Here is a 16,976-nt window from a genome sequence, read left to right on the forward strand (position 1 = left end):
TCCCACCCATTGTGTCATTAGGGTCAAAAACAGCATTAAAATCTCCTAAGAGGACCCAAGGTTTAATTGGGAAGAGGAAATGAGCCAAATCATACCAAAGGATTCTCCCAGCCTCCAACAGATTAGAACCATACACAATAGTAAGACAAAAATCATGTTTGTTATTGCATATTCGAACTCTACAATGTAAAAATTGGTCACTTTCTTGGACAGCTTCAATACGAACCAAACTAGCCTTCCAAATTAGTGAAATTCTACCCTCCAATCTCAATACTGTAATGATCCTGTTATCCCAAAAATTTGAAAAGGATGTTGTGGCAATAAAATTGACACATGGCATGAATTAGTTGGGTGATCTGGCTTAGCAGTAGCCCAATGTATCAGTTAAGAATTTGGACTGCTTGAGAGATGCTATAGTCAAGTCAAATACACCCAAGGAGAATATTTGGGCTAAGGTGTGCTTGGCTCAGACCCCAGTTCGAAGAGCCCAAGGGGTTGTTTCAAACCCAAGTCCAAGGAGCTTAAAAGGGGGTTTGGACTTTGGCTCGAGGGATAAAAGCAGTAGGTCCGATCGGACCTTAGCTTGAGGAGCCTCTCAAGTATTGGCTCGGATGTGTCCGAGGTAAGCCTTCCCCTAAGTGTTTGCCTTGGACGTGTCCGAGGTGGGTTTCCTAGGTGGTTGGCTCGGACGTGTCCGAGGTAGGTTTCCTAGGTGATTGCCTCAGACCTATCCGAGGTAAGAAGCTAAGGAGAAGGAGTCCCATACAAGCCAAAAGATGGACTTAGATTTTAGCCAAGGGTACGCAAGGGCCGATCGGACATAGTTGGGAGATGCTAAAGGAGGTTGCCTCGGACTTGTCCGAGGTGAGATGCTAAAGAGGGTGGCTCGGACCACCTTGGTCCGAGGAGAAAGCAAGAAGAAAATGCCTCGGACCACCTTGGTCTGAGGAGAAGTCCACCAAGGTCCGATCGGACCTAAGTTGGAGGAGGTTGGCTCGAAGTTGTCCGAGGTAAGAAACCAAGAAGAATTTCCTCGGACCTATCCGAGGTGAGAGGCCAAGGAAGTTGGCTCGGACCACCTTGGTCCGAGGAGAGCCAAGCATGCATGACCTTTTGGTCCGAGGAGAGCCATGCATATATCACCTTGGGCCAAGGAAAGCTTGAAGGAGTAATCAACATGCATGTGAGACTACATCAAAATCCCCGGAACGACTTTAGCAAGAATCGGTCTGGGCACCCGGGAATCTCTCATTCCTCACTCAAATTGAGGAATCGGTTGTATTTTAAATATTTATTGTAATTTAAATATAATATGAATAATAAAATATCCCTATCTAAAGGGGATATCAGTTGAGGATCTCAGGCCTATAAATAAAGGGTTGGTGGGATCTTAAAAGGACTTTTGGCAAATTGAGAGTTAATCTGTGTTCTAGAGAGAGAAAGTGTGTTTTTCTTGAGAGAACCCCTTTTTTGTATTCTGGATTATTTACACTAAGAAACTCAGTTGACACTGGTTCATCTGATCTTGAGTGTGAATACAGTAATAAAATCTCTAAGTGGATTAGGCTATTACCGACTATCGGGGCTGGACCACTATAAAATCTCGTGTTATTTACTTTTATTGAAAAAACTGTCTGTTGTTGTTTACATTCTCTTGAAGGCTTGTCGTTATTGACGTTCTCACGTCATTGGCTAAAAACATAGTCAACATTTTGGTGCTTTCATTGACAGCCTGAAGAGAAGACAGACAGTCCCTGAAGTAATATGGCGCCTAAGAACACCACCGCGGCCTCCAAGAGGGAAAGCACCTCTAAGGAGCATGCTAGATCAGAGGGTCCCACCGTTCAAGATCGTGGGAATGAGCCTAGGGTCGTGCTCGGGGATGTAGCTCCAGAAGTTGAAGAGCTCTAGGAGACCATGAGCGCATTCCAGGAGGAGCTAGCTCAGTTCAATGCTAGGCAGGAGGCCTTTGCTGAGGAAATGGCCAAGCAGAGACGGGAGATGGATGCTAGGAGCGAGGAGATCCGTCGACAGCAGGAGGAGGCCGACAGGCGACATCGCGAACCTGCACTTGCTCTGGAGGCAGCTACGCAACTGACCAGAGCCAATGCTCAAGCTGCACCTAGGGTGACACCCACCCCAGAGGCAAGGACCACAGAAGCTGGTCGTAAGAAAACTGATAGGCTAGGCAGGGATGGTGATAACCCACCTGGTCATGAGGAGGAGGGAGTTCGATCGCGCACTGCCTCAACCCAGAGGGGAAACTCTAAGACCCCCTCAAGGAGCCACAGATCAGAGACTTCCAGGTCAGGGAGTCATAGGTCAGGCAGCAAGAAAACACCTTCTGAGCAGGAGCACAATAAAGCTCCTCGTGGCAAAAAGACTTCCCAATTCAAAGATGGACATGGGCGTGATGAAGCTGACAGTCACCACACCAACCAGTCGAAGGAGAAGAATAATAACCGACGAGGAGGAGAAGGTCAACCAGCTCAAACAGGAAAGCCACCACGGCATCCCAACCAGCATAATGGCAAGGAGCACGCTCCACCTAGCAGACCTTCCGAGAAGACTCGGAGTACGGTATTCGACCAGTTGGGAAAGAACACTACTCAGAAGGACCTGATGGATGTCATTGATGATAGAAGGAGGACCGTCCCGGTCGAAGGGCAGGAGCCAATTCATCCTACCAGTCGAGTAGAAATACTCGATGATGGTGTGCCGGATAGGAGTGCCCGACCAGGCGGTCCCGAGAGTGCATCCCCAGCAATGGCCCCGGGCATCCAAGCTCAACTTGATGCTTTGATAGCGACAGTCCAAATTTTGTCAAAACAACCAGTTATTGGTCTGGTAGACCATAGAAGTGGTAGCCCTTTCTGTGCTAGAATAAGAGCAGCCCAACCACCAAGGAAATATAAAGCACCGGTATTGCCAGTTTATACAGAAAAGGCAGACCCAGTAAGACACGTTGGAAAGTTCGAAGATCAGATGGAGCTGCTTGGGGTGAGTGATGACTACCGCAGCAGAGTCTTCCCCACCACATTTTCAGACACAGCCCAGGAGTGGTACTGGAAGTTCAAACCAGACTCCATCACCTCTTGGGAGAGCTTTAGGAAGGAGTTCTGCAGGCAGTTCAGTACTGCCCGAACCCCTCCTGTCTATGCCAACCACTTGGTGGATATTAGGCAGGGTAAAGATGAGTCTCTCAAGAACTACATTCAAAGGTTTATGAGAGAAGCCAATCGAGCTACCACGGTTGGAGATGAAGGGAAAATGGTGGAAATCTCCTCTGGTATTATTTATCGAAGTCCTTAATGGGACAGCATCCACCGCCATCCAATTTCAACTTTATAGCAGTTTTTGGACGGGGCAGATAAGTACATGAAGTTGGATGATGCTATTGAGAAAGGAGAAAATGGGTTGAACAATCCAAGTGGATCAGATGATACTCCAAAGGATAGCGGAAATGATCAAGGCGGTAGTAAGAAACGTGGGAATAACGGGTCTGACCGCCGCAGTGAGAAAAAGGCTAAGTCGGGATCAAATGACAAGCCAACGAAGTATGAACCTCGATTCACCAACTACACCACTCTTTCGGCGACCCGAACGGAGATCTATCTAGCCAGTCATCAGGAGGTCCCTTACCGAAGACCCCCACCAATCAAGAAGGAGATGAATAAGAGGGATAAGAACAAGTTCTGTCGTTTCCATGGAGACTATGGTCACGACACGAATGAGTGTAATCACCTTAAGGATAAGATAGAGTTTCTCCTCCGGTCGAGGAAATTAAAAAAGTACAAAGTAGAGAAGACCCAGGGAGAGGGGAGCAACAATAATCCTGGTTTCAATCGGAAACGGTCCCCACCTTTGCAACCTGAACCTGTGGACTTCACATTAGATACTATATGTGGAGGACCACATCTTGCTGGGGATATCAATGAGGCGAGAGAGAGGTATGCTCGCACCCTTCGTCATGAGTTGGGTGCGGCATCCACCTCCGAGGTTATGACGGTGGAGGAGGGACCATCCAAGAACCCAAGGTATGAAAGTGAGTCCCTCACTTTCACTGAAGAAGATGCTAAACACGTGAGGTATCCTCACAATGACCCTCTTGTTGTGACAGTCCAAATAGCTAATATGAAGGTGAAAAGATGTCTGGTTGATACGGGAAGCTCCGTAAACATTATTTATAAGTCCTCTTTTGAAAAGATGAAGCTATCCATCAATGAGTTGAAGCCTTGCTTTCATGTCATCTATGGGTTTACTAGAGAAGGACTATCACCAGCTAGGACAATCAAGTTACCAGTCACGACAGGGGAAGCCCCCAAGCATGAAACCGTGATGACTGAGTTTTTGATTGTTGACTGCCCGTCCGCTACTCACCAACATGCATGCGATAGTTTCAATTTGGCACCTATCTATGAAGTTCCCGACCAGCGCTGGCATAGGCTGTGCCCAAGGAGACCAAAGGGAGGCTAGGGAATGCTATAATGCCTCGGTAGCTAAGGCGAAAAAAGGTGCCAAGGAGAACAACATGATTGTATGTGTTGAAAGAGAGGATGTAATGCCCCAAATTTTCTAATAAGGTTTAAGACCTTGATTAGGAGGCCGGGAGGGCCATAATTGATTTATTATAGTATTTAATGATAATATGCATGTTTATGTGAATTATATTATTATATGATGGTGAATGCATGCATATGGGCTCATATGTTAATTATGAGGGTAATTTGGTAATCTGGCCACTGTGGGCGTAATTGTATATTTTGGGTGCATGTTTGTGATTGACTAATATAGCCACATTATAAGGTGGATTGGTTCGAGCTATTCGACATGAGACGATCATGAGATGTAAGTGTTCGGTCTAGTCATAACGGGTTTAAGTTCGGGGCTCGGGGTGAGTCTCGGGGTGAATTTAATGATTAGAGCGTTACCGGGAATTAAAGGGTAATGGGATATGATTTAATGGTATTTGGGAATATTGAGAATAGTGGGAATTGGAGAGCGTTAATTATAATTAACGAGATAGGTTGTAAAGGACGATTTTACCCTTGAGAGTGTTTAGAAGCCTTTAAAAGACCGAGGGGCATTTAGGTCATTTGGCTTGGATATGCATGAGGTTTAGAAGGCTGTAGAAGGCAGAGTAAAACAGAGCCTATCCTCTCATTCTCTCTTCCATCCCGTACAAGATTTCCCCTTCTCTTTTCTTTGAATTTTGAGAGCCCAAATCAAGAAGTTAAGCTTGGAAATCAAAGGTGGCAGCTAGGGAACCTGTAGAAATCATCAAAGGGGATTCAAAACTGTGTTTAAGGTGAGTTCTAGCCAATGAATTCAGGTGTGCTCTGTTTTCAAGTTTTGGTTTTCAACTTTTGATTCTTGTGAGAAGTTTTGATTCAAAGGGGTTTTGATGGGTGATTAGATTGGGTTTTGATGAGGGGAGGTTATGGGTGGTATCTAGAGGTTTGAATGAGTGTTTGGAAGGGGTTTTGGGCTAATTTGAGGGGCTGGTTCTAAGGGAAAACGCAGGGGCAATTCTGAGTTCGCGTGCTGGTATTAGGCTGAACTGGGCTCGGTGCCGCGGCATGGCTTTTGTGTGCTGCGGCCCATGTGCGTCTGGTAGATGGGGTTTGGAGGCGTGCCGCGGCACAGCTTTTGGGGGCCGTGGCCCAGATGGCCAAATTTGCTAAAAAGTGGTTTTTAGCTTAGGGATTCTTACCATAGGCCTCGGGGTTGGACCTAGTACCCGGTTGGGTAGTATTTGAGGTCTCGGGGGCTGGGATTTGGTTTGGGAACCCTCAGTTATCATTTTTATTAATAATACCTTATATTTGGTTATGACTAGGTGACCGCTAAAGGACTAAAAGTTGATCGTTCTCAAGGGTCGTTCTTTTAATCGTTCTAGCTCGTCTTTGAGGTAAGAAAACTGCACCGTGTGTATATGTATGACATGCATGGCTGTTATTGATGCATGTTGGTTGATTATTTTGTATGACATGCATGGTTATTCTTGATGCATGTTGGTTGACTATTAAATGTGACATGCATGGCTGTTATTGGTGCATGTTGGATTGCTGGATATATGACGTATGATGCCTGAGAAACATGTGATTAGGACATGCTTTGTATACTGGGTATGATATTGTTCCAAGCTTGAGCCTCTGTGGTTGTGCATGGTCCTAACTGTACTGGTATCTGTTAGTAAGCATGCTAAATACCTTGTTTATGGATATTGAACATGTGATATATGATTGGTGGCATGTCTTACTCGTGAACGACACTGACTAGTCAGGGACCGACTCTAAAGTCGATGATCACGCATTGAATAGCTCTATAGCATTAATGCGGGACCGACCCTAAGGTCGAAGAACTTATAAGCGCTTGCCTGGTTACAACCAGATGACTATAGCCAAGGTATATGACCCCGGTGACCGTTTGTCACATGGCTAAGGGACGTTGTCCATAGTTTCGACTCTAGATTCGTGAGGAAGGTTATGTTGGTGACTAATCACCTTGCACCTGTCCTAATCAAGCTTAAGTCGAGAATTATGCATTGAATGGCTCTATGGCATTAATGCCAGACCGACCCTAAGGTCGAATAACTATTAAGCGCTTGCCTGGTCTACGACCAGATGTTTATGGCCAAGGTGTATGACCCCGGTGACTGTTGTCACATGGCCAAGGGACGCTGTCCGTTGCACGACTCTAGAGTCAGGAGGAAGGTTATGTTGGTGACCATTCACCATGCACCTGTCCTAATTAAACTTATGAAAGGATCACTTGTCAGTTAAGCCCTGGTGACCCTATCGTCATATGGCTAGAAGGAGCGATGCTCATTATTGTGACTTTTGGCTATTGTCATCTATTCGCTTGGACTGATAGTCCTGAATGGTTATTATGATCGTTGTTGACATTATATCATGCTTTATTGGGTTTTCTTGCTGGGCTTCGGCTCATGGGTGCTACGTGGTGTAGGTAAAGGCAAGAGGAAGCTGGACCATCCTTGAGTTGGAGAGCTTAGGTGATGATGTGTACATATGCAGCTGCTCGTCCGCCACGGCCGAGGTTTAAAGTGGAACTAGGGTTGAACCCTGTTTTGCCGCTTAGAACGGCCTGTTGTATATACTTTCTATAATAAACTCTGAAATTATATTTTCGGGATCCCAATGTATAAATTAAACGTTCTAGTGAAACGTTACATCGTAATCAAAGTTTTTAATCCCTAAACCGCTAATCGTACTTAGTTCACGATTTTGGCCAAATGACTCGATTAGCGAGTTTAGCACTGTTTACAAGGCACACCGTAACGGTCCCTGGAGTTTGGGGCGTTACAGAGGAGGTGGATGAGATGGATGTAGACGAGAGTCTTGTAGCAGTGAACAATGAAGAGATGTTAGAGGAGTGTAGCCAGGAGAGCACTCCTAGTTTAAAAGAGTAGAAGACCCCATCCGGTGATGAAGTCACCAAATAGGGCGTTGCCCAAAGCGAGGGAAGAGATTTTGATCCTCGCTTTGGGGATTATGAAAGTGATGTGGGACCGTCTGAGGAGTTGGAGGAGGTCTCTATAGACGAGAATGACCCGACGAGAGGGGTCAAGATTGGGAAGAAGTTGAAAGCCGAGGTGGGAGTACAGTTGATAGAATTCTTGCGAACGAATCAAGATGTCTTCGCCTGGTCTCACAAGGATATGGTGGGTGTCTCACCAACTGTGATCAGCCACGTGCTCAACGTGGATGAAAGATATCCAGCAGTACAGCAGAAGAGGATATTGCTAGACAAGGATCGAGCAAAGGCTCTTAAAGAAGAGGTAGAGCGATTGAAGGAAAATGGGTTTATCAGAGAGGCAAACTACCCAGCTTGGGTTTCAAACCCAGTGTTGGTGCCCAAACCCAATGGAAAGTGGAGGACCTGTGTAGATTTTACTGATCTGAATAAAGCATGCCCAAAGGATTGCTTTCCTTTACCGAGAATAGACCAGTTAGTAGATGCAACCTCTGGTCACGAGACCTTGTCCTTCATGGATGCGTATTCGGGGTACAACCAAATCAGCATGCATCCTCCTGATGAAGAGCATACTAGCTTCCGAACAGATATAGGGCTATACTGCTATAAGGTCATGCCCTTCGGATTAAAAAATGCAGGAGCTACCTACCAGCGCTTGGTGAATGGTATGTTTCGTGAATTAATCGGCAAGAGTATGGAGGTATACATAGACGATATGCTGGTGAAGTCAAAGGAAGCTGAAGGGCACGTGGGAGACTTAGAGGAGTGCTTTGCAATATTGAGGAAGTATAACATGAAGTTAAACCCCCTCAAGTGTTCATTTGGAGTAGGCTCTGGAAAATTCCTTAGGTTTATTGTTAACTCCCGAGGAATAGAGGCAAACCCAGAGAAGATCAAGGCTCTCATAGAGATGAGGTCTCCAACAAGAATAAAGGATGTGCAAAGCTTGACTGGGCGGATTACAGCTCTAAGCAGGTTCGTTTCGAAATCAACGGACAAGTGCGTTCCATTTTTTAACTTGCTTAAAGGAGGCAAGAAGTTTGAGTGGACCGTAGAGTGTGAACAAGCTTTCCAGGCGATAAAGGAGCATTTGGCCCAACCTCCTGTTCTTTCCAAGCCAGTTGATGGAGAAGACCTATTTATGTATCTAGCAGTCACGGAGCACGTTGTTAGTGCTGCCTTAGTACGTGAGGAGGATAAGGTGCAGCACCCAGTATATTATGTTAGCAAGCGATTGATAGGAGCGGAGTCTCAGTACCCCATGATCGAGAAGTTGGCTTACTGCTTGGTACTTGCGTCACGAAAGTTGCGGCCATACTTCCAGGCACACCCCATCAAGGTCCTTACTGACCAGCCTCTTCGCCAAGCTTTACAGAAGCCGGAGTCGTCTGGTCGGCTACTTAAATGGGCGGTTGAGCTAGGCCAATTTGAAATCATGTACCAACCAAGGACTGCTATTAAAGGTCAAGCTTTAGCAGATTTCATCGCTGAATGTACCGGAATCGCTGAGGTCTCCGACGAGCAAGAAGGTGTTACTAGGCAGAAAGAAGAATTTCCTACTTGGCAACTTTTTGTTGATGGGTCGTCAAATGAGCACCATTCAGGAGCTGGGATAATATTAGTCACACCAGAGAAGCATCGAATTCACTGTGCACTAAGATTCAGATTTAATGCTTCTAACAATGAGGCGGAGTATGAAGCCCTTTTAGCAGGCTTGCGACTGGCTAAAGATGTACGTGCCCGATCGGTGGAAAAGAACAGTGATTCCCAATTGGTGGTCTATCAAGTATTGGGGGAATACCAGGCAAGGGGCCTACGCATGGTGGCATACTTAAACAAAACCAAAGATTTGTTAGCCCAGTTTGAGGAGTATACCATCAAGCTAGTACCACGAGAGCAGAATTCCAACGCCAATGCTCTAGCAAAGCTTGCTAGTGCAAAAGACGCTGAAACTCTGAATATAGTACCGGTAGAATACTTGGCGGAGCCGAGCATTGATAAATAAGAAGCCATGTCGATCATGATAGCCGATACCTGGATGACTCCCATCATTGCTTACCTTGAGCAAGGGACCCTCCCAGACGGTCGTAATGAAGCAAGGAAGGTTATGAGGCAAGCTGCTAGATACACCATGGTAGATGGAGTGTTGTATAGGAGAGGGTATTCCCTACCTCTACTCAGGTGCATAACACCCGACCAGTCAAAGAGCATACTAGCTGAGGTGCATGAGGGGTTTTGTGGAGATCATGCTGGGGGGCAGAGTCTATCTAAAAACATCTTGAGGCAAGGATTTTTCTGGCCTACCATGAACGAGGACTCTATGGAATACGTGAGGAGGTGTGATAAATGCCAAAGATTTTCTAAAGTACCCAGAGCGCCCCCAAATGTCTTGAAGCAAATGCAAAGTCCGTGGCCTTTTGCAGTGTGGGGTATTGATCTAATCGGGAAGTTTCCCAAAGAAAAAGGAGGAGTGCAGTTTGCAGTGGTCACGGTAGATTATTTTACTAAGTGGACTGAAGCCGAGCCATTGGCCACAATCACATCGAAGAAAGTATTGGACTTTGTGGTTAAGAACATAATATGTCGCTATGGTCTGCCTAAGAAGATAGTGTCTGACAATGGCACCCAATTTGACAGCAACATATTTACCGATTTTTGCACTCGGCATGGCATCACCAAAAGTTTCTCCTCGGTAGCCCATCCTCAAGCCAATGGGTAGGTTGAAGCGGTAAACAAAACATTGAAGGACACTCTAAAAAAGCGCCTGGAGCAAGCTAAGGGTGCTTGGGCAGAAGAGTTACCAGAGGTCCTTTGGTCATATAAGACTACTGCTCGGACGACAACTGGTCATACCCCATTCTCTTTGGCATATGGGTATGAGGCCATGCTACCTGTGGAGATAGATCCACCATCTCATAGAAGGACCATGTACAACCAAGAGGAGAACCATCAGTTGTTAGCAGAATCATTGGACTTCCTCGAAGAGAGAAGAGAGAAGGCAAGCCTAAGAGTTGCTGCTCATCAGCAAAAAGTAGCACGCTACTTCAATTCCAGAGTGCGAGATCGAAAGTTCTAGGTCAGATATTTGGTCCTTAGAAAGCTGTTTGTAAGAGACCCAGCAGCTGGTGTGCTAGGACCAAACTGGTAAGGGCCGTATCAAATTGAGCAAGTCTTGCCGCCCGGCACCTACAAGCTTGCTCGGTTGAATGGAGAGCTGATCAGGAACTACTGGAATGGCGAGCACTTGAGAAAATATTATCAATAAATACTGCTTGCAGAGTAGTAGCTTTGTATCAAGTGCTTAACTTGTTATTTAAGTTTTTTGTTTGTGAACTGGTTATTTGCTACCCAGTCACATTATTTTGAAAAATGTTATTTTGTTTAGAACTCGTTGTTAGACACGTTTTGTCACTTATTATTACAAGTAATAAAAGAGACCACGCGCAGTGTGGTCGAATCTTGCTACAAATTTTGCATATGTGTTGATTATTCTTGCTTAGCAGTGTTCAACTGTCATAATGATTTAAACAAAACAGGTCTTCTAAAAACTAAGTGTAAATATATATCAGACAGTGTTCAACTGGTCGGTATCATGATATGAAGGACCAACGTTTAAATAATGTTTTTGTAGTGGTCAACTACTGAAATATTTTCGTATATTTTATGTGTTTCACGAGTAGTAACTACTCAGAAAAATTCGATCAAGTAGCAAGTGACCAAGGATTTATCAACCCTCAATCACTTGGGGGGCACATAGGGTATACTGGGTTTACTTCAACACAGGCAATAAGAGCACGAGCAAGTATATCTGTTTTTGGGCTGACTTGTAAGATTGGAAGTCTAAAAAGTCCATTAAGCTAACTTGTTTAACAAAGCTTGAGTAACTTAGAATTTTTAAAATTTTAAGTTAGAAACAGATATTCGTGTAATGACAAAATTTATGCTCATAAGAGGTTAGAGCAATAAGAGCATGAGGAAGCATATTTAGTAGGGACTTATGGAATGGTTAGAATTTCTAAGTTAGAAAACTAAATACTCATGTGAAATTCAAGGCATCCAGAAACTTTACTATTTACAATAAAGACTTAAAAGTTTAGAGTTAGTCAAAAAAAGAAAAAAGTAAAGTGCTAAGTGTCAAAATAGCTCACTGATCCGAGCAACAATATACAAAGTAAAGCAAACTATGATAAACTATGCTAAGGAGTCACTGGCGTGCTTCTCTTGTGGGTTGATCAACCCCTTCCTCGGCTTCAGCTGCTCCTCTTGCTCGGAATGATAAGGCAGAGGAGGCGGGAGCAGGTGCAGGAGGATTGGCAGCTTCTTCAGCAGCCCGTGCTTCGCATCTGGCAAGCTCTTCTGCCTGAACCTCCTTGGTGAAAAAGTCAAGATTGAGAGGTTTGTTCAGCTTCCAGACCTGATAAAAGCAATCAAAGCTAGCCTCCTCAAAGCGAATTAAATCAAGCTCCTTTTCTTGTTTCAACTCTTCATTTTCGCTGATCAGTCTCTCATTATCCCGAGCTAACTCCTTGTTCTCGAGGGACAACTTCTCCAGTTGGGCTGTCAAGGAATTGTTGTTTTGAACCTGCTGCTGATTCTCATCAGAAAGTTTCCTGAGAGACTTATCCCGTTCGGCTACGGTTTTCTCTGCCTGCTCCAACTTAGATTTGGAGTCTTTTTCTGAAGCCGTTAAAGTCTCTACCGTAGCCCGGGCCTCCACCAGTTGATTGTTTAGCTCCTTGATCAACTCCTTGTAATCTACTGCTCGGAGCTGAGCGTGACTGATGGTGACAAGTGACTGCATGAGAGACAAAAGGTTATCACAAGCAAAAATATTAATAACAAATTGTCTTAGGACAAAATACCTACCTTCATCAGTTGAGCAAGCCCTCTTCTTAGGGCGACTTCAACGCTAAGCCGAGGGTAGGATTCGGAGCTTTGTAGCATTGAAGCGTCATGGTCGATCTCCTTAAGCAGTCCTTTTCCTAAGTCACTTGCAGCGCGAAGGACCTCACTCGAGCTACCCAGGCGGGTGGGAGTTAAGCTCACAGGGTAAGGAAGTGAAGAGGGAGTCAATGGTGGGAGTGTAGTCGGTCCCTCAGGTTGTCTCCCTTGACTGGGAGGTACTACCTTCTGAATCTTCCTTGGTGGCATGGAGCAACTTCCATCGCCAACTTTCCTCTTTGGCGCAGAAGCAACGCACTGTCTGAACATGTCAGGATCTGCAAAAGAGGAAAACACAAAGTTGTTAGAGATATAAACATAATAGAATATGCATAAGTATATACTACAATTTTGTTACTCTCGAATCACCAAATTATCAAAAATATTCCTATATTCACTAGACATATGTTACCTGCGTTGAGGATCTGATCGAGGAACTCATCCTCGTCTTCCGAGGATGAGCTGAGTTCCTCCTCAACCTGAATAACCTTTCCTTTCCCGGGCTGAGCGGGAATGGCAGATCTGCACTGAGGTTCAGGCTCCCTAATGACCAGGTCACTAGGTCTACGAGAGAGCGGAGAAGGTCCAGGAGAGAGCTGATCAGTCACTAGCTTCGTGCCCGTGTTAGACTGATCAGTCGTGTTGTTCTCCCCGGTGGTACTTTCCACCGCCATATCTTGGTCACACGGCACCAGTCCCACCATCTGAAGGAGGTCCAAAGTGACCAATTTTTTCACATCCTTCTCCCTAAGACTCATGCTAGCCAACTTCTCGGCCCGCTCACACATCCCCTTAGTAGGCAATGGTCGCTCGAATGGACCCGCACGTGTAAAGGCCAAGTTATTGGCCTCAATGTTCGATGTAAGGAAGTATTCTTTGTGATACTTCCCGGGGTTCGATTTGTGAGAGATACCATTGAGATACGTAATCCCCCTATGCCTATGGTAGAAGTGGAAGAAGCCCGTGTTGTTTTGGGAATGATTGGTCCTAAGGTCAAACAAGTAGTGCACCTCATGAGGGGTGGGCTCGTCCCAACCATGCAGGAAGTAGAGGATGTACAATGCAGAGAGTGCCTGGATCCCATTCGGTGCGATCTGGAATGGGGAAACATTGAAGTAATCCGCTACAGACCGGAAATATGGGTGTAGCGGAAGTGTCGCTCCGGCGTGCACATGGTGCCTGGACCAGGCGCAGTATGTTCCACCAGGCCTATTGGCTCTTTGATGAGAGCTCGGACATATCACGTTTTCCTTGCTCAAGCCTAAAGCTTCAATGTGTTTTTGGAACAACGCGGGATTAAGCTTTGAAGATTCGGCAATGAACCAGGAAGGTTCTTCTTCTCCCTCCTTGCGTGGCTTCTGAACAGCCAAGTCCTGGATCGCGGTAGCAAATTTCTGAGAAGGTTTTTCTGAAGTTGTGGCAGTGCGAGCGTGACTGCGCTTTACCACCTTCTGCACCACCCTGCGGGCAACCTGTGGATCATGTTCCTGAGGAAGTCTGTTGGATTGTTTCACCCTCATCATCGACTGAGAAACTTGTTGAAGGAACTGTTCCTCGTGAAGGAGATACAAAGTTGAGCGAGGGAGGATCTGCTTGAAGCGGCGGAGGCGGTCCTCTGGAGTACAACCAGTGGATGAGTTTGGTGAGGAATCGCTATTTAGAGGAGTCTCGATTGATAACGGGATGGATGTATCGGAGTCTGTATGGTTGTCACCTCCCCTATAGTTAGAGCGATTCATCTACAAAAATGAATAAAACATGGGGAGGTGAGTAACCATACAGAAAAAATTCACCAAGAATAAAATTTGTTTTTATAACTTAGACAAACTTTTCTAACTATAAAAACATAGCACACAAAGGAAAAAATAATCTTAGCGCCCAAGAGTGCCTAAAAAGTACTTGAGGTGTTGAAAATTACTAAAGTTTATATAAATGAAAATTTTTGGGGTTTTCCTATGAGGCTAAAGTCCCTATGCATGTGAGTGTGCATGCCAAAGGGTTGGGTATGCATTTGAAAGAAAGGAAAGAAGGTCGAAGCCTAGGAGATTGGGTGTGGTCCGATCGGACCACGTTATTGACTCTAGGAGGTGGCCTTGCCTAGTGCATCCGATTAGATGCCTGGACACGCTAATGCGCATGACTAAAGAGACATTCAGCAGCCGTGGGAAACCAAGGATGCTGCCTCCGTGCGAGCCCAGCGCCAAGTCCCCCCAAGAGACCCGATCGGATGTAGCACACCCAAGGAGAGGCGTGCTGTGCGGTCCGAGTGGTGGCGTTCGAGCGTCCGAGCCCAATGTGTCTGATCGGACATGGGCAGTCAAAGAATGGTAAGTGTGGTCCGATCAGACTTGCCCATAATTTTTAATGGCCCGATCGGATGTACTTGCTCGACCCGTCCGATGAGATGCACGCCTCAAGGTTCGAGCGAATGGTGTCCGAACGCCTAGCACATCTAACGCCTCCAAGGGTCTTAGCCACCAGCAACCCACCATGTCCGATCGGACATGGGCTCCCAAGGAGGATAGAATGTGGTCCGATCGAACCACATACTTGCCCAGATTTTTCTTGGCAAATCGAATGGGCAAAACCCAAATCGTGTAATCAAAGTCTTAAAGTCCCTATTTTAAACACACTTCTTCATTTCACACATACAAAAACAAGATCAAAGCATGGAAATGAAAAGTTTTTCTTATGTTCTTGAAAGCACATCATACTATCAAAAACCCCAAAACCCATACTCATGTTCATGCCAAATTATCCCATTTTTCTTGAAATTCCTATGAAGTTAAAGGTAATTTCAGATTACCCATACCACAAACATCATCAAAACAACAAGCTAACACAATGTACAAGCATCCATAAGAACTTCAAGAACAAAATCAAGTTTCGACCATGGCATGGGTATTCTTAGAAATTTTTTTAAAAAAAATTACAACAATGAAAAGGCATGGAAAAGAAGACTTACTCAAGGATGGAGAATCTTTGGCTTGCTTGAAGATGAAGAGCTTCCCTTGGGGTTCTTGAGGATTCGGCAAGAGGAAGAAGTCTTGGGGGTTTCGGCCAAAAGAGAAGGAGGAGAAGGAAGAAGATGAGAGTTTTTTTTTTTTAAAATGTGATTTTTGCTTGTGTGAAGGAAAGTGTGTAAAGTTGGGTTATTTAAAGGGAAAAAAGTGGTTTTATTGTTTATTTTTGGACCTTTGGCATTCTGGGACTATTTTTTCTCTCCACGATCATGGGTAGTTTTTTGCAGTGATCGTGGGTCTGCTGCATGGAGATGAACAGTTATTATTTTTTTTATAATGACGTCACCTGGAGAAAAAGTTTATTATGTGAATGTATCATATAATAAACTTTGGGGGCAAATGTTATCCAAAAAATTTGAAAAGGATGATGTGGAAATAAAATTGACACATGGCATGAATTAGTTGGGTGATCTGGCTTAGCAGTAGCCCAATGTATCAGTTAAGAATTTGGACTGCTTGAGAGATGCTATAGTCAAGTCAAATACACCCGAGGAGAATATTTGGGCTAAGGTGTGCTTGGCTCAAACCCCAGTTCGAAGAGCCCAAGTGGTTGTTTCAAACCCAAGTCCAAGGAGCTTACAAGAGGGGTTTGGACTTTGGCTCGAGGGATAAAAGCAGTAGGTCCGATCGGACCTTAGCTTGAGGAGCCTCTCAAGTATTGGCTCGGATGTGTCCGAGGTAAGCCTTCCCCTAAGTGTTTGCCTCGGACGTGTCCAAGGTGGGTTTCCTAGGTGGTTGGCTCGGACGTGTCCGAGGTAGGTTTCCTAGGTGATTGCCTCGGACCTATCCGAGGTTAGAAGCTAAGGAGAAGGAGTCCCATACAAGCCAAAAGATGGACTTAGATTTTGGCCAAGGGTACGCAAGAGCTGATCGGACATAGTTGGGAGATGCTAAAGAGGGTGGCTCGGACCACCTTGGTCCGAGGAGAAAGCAAGAGGAAAATGCCTCGGACCACCTTGGTCCGAGGAGAAGTCCACTAAGTTCCGATCGGACCTAAGTTAGAGGAGGTTGGCTCGAAGTTGTCCGAGGTAAGAAACCAAGAAGAATTGCCTCGGACCTATCCGAGGTGAGAGGCCAAGGAAGTTGGCTCGGATCACCTTGGTCCGAGGAGAGCCATGCATATATCACCTTGGGCCAAGGAAAGCTTGAAGGAGTAATAAACATGCATGTGAGACTACATCAAAATCCCCGGAACAACTTCAGCAAGAATCGGTCTGGGCACCCGGGAATCTCTCATTCCTCACTCAAATTGAGGAATCGGTTGTATTTGAATTATTTCTTGTAATTTAAATATAATATGAATAATAAAATATCCCTAACTAAAGGGAATATCAGTTGAGGATCCCAGGCCTATAAATAAAGGGTTGGTGGGATCGTAAAAGGAGTTTTGGCAAATTAAGAGTTAATCTGTGTTCTAGAGAGAGAAAGTGTGTTTTTCTTGAGAGAACCCCTTTTTTGTATTCTGGAATATTTACACTAAGAAACTCAGTTGACACTGGTTCATCTGATCTTGAG

The sequence above is a fragment of the Humulus lupulus genome, chromosome 1 (genome assembly GCF_963169125.1).
Source record: "Humulus lupulus chromosome 1, drHumLupu1.1, whole genome shotgun sequence".
Taxonomy (NCBI): domain Eukaryota; kingdom Viridiplantae; phylum Streptophyta; class Magnoliopsida; order Rosales; family Cannabaceae; genus Humulus; species Humulus lupulus.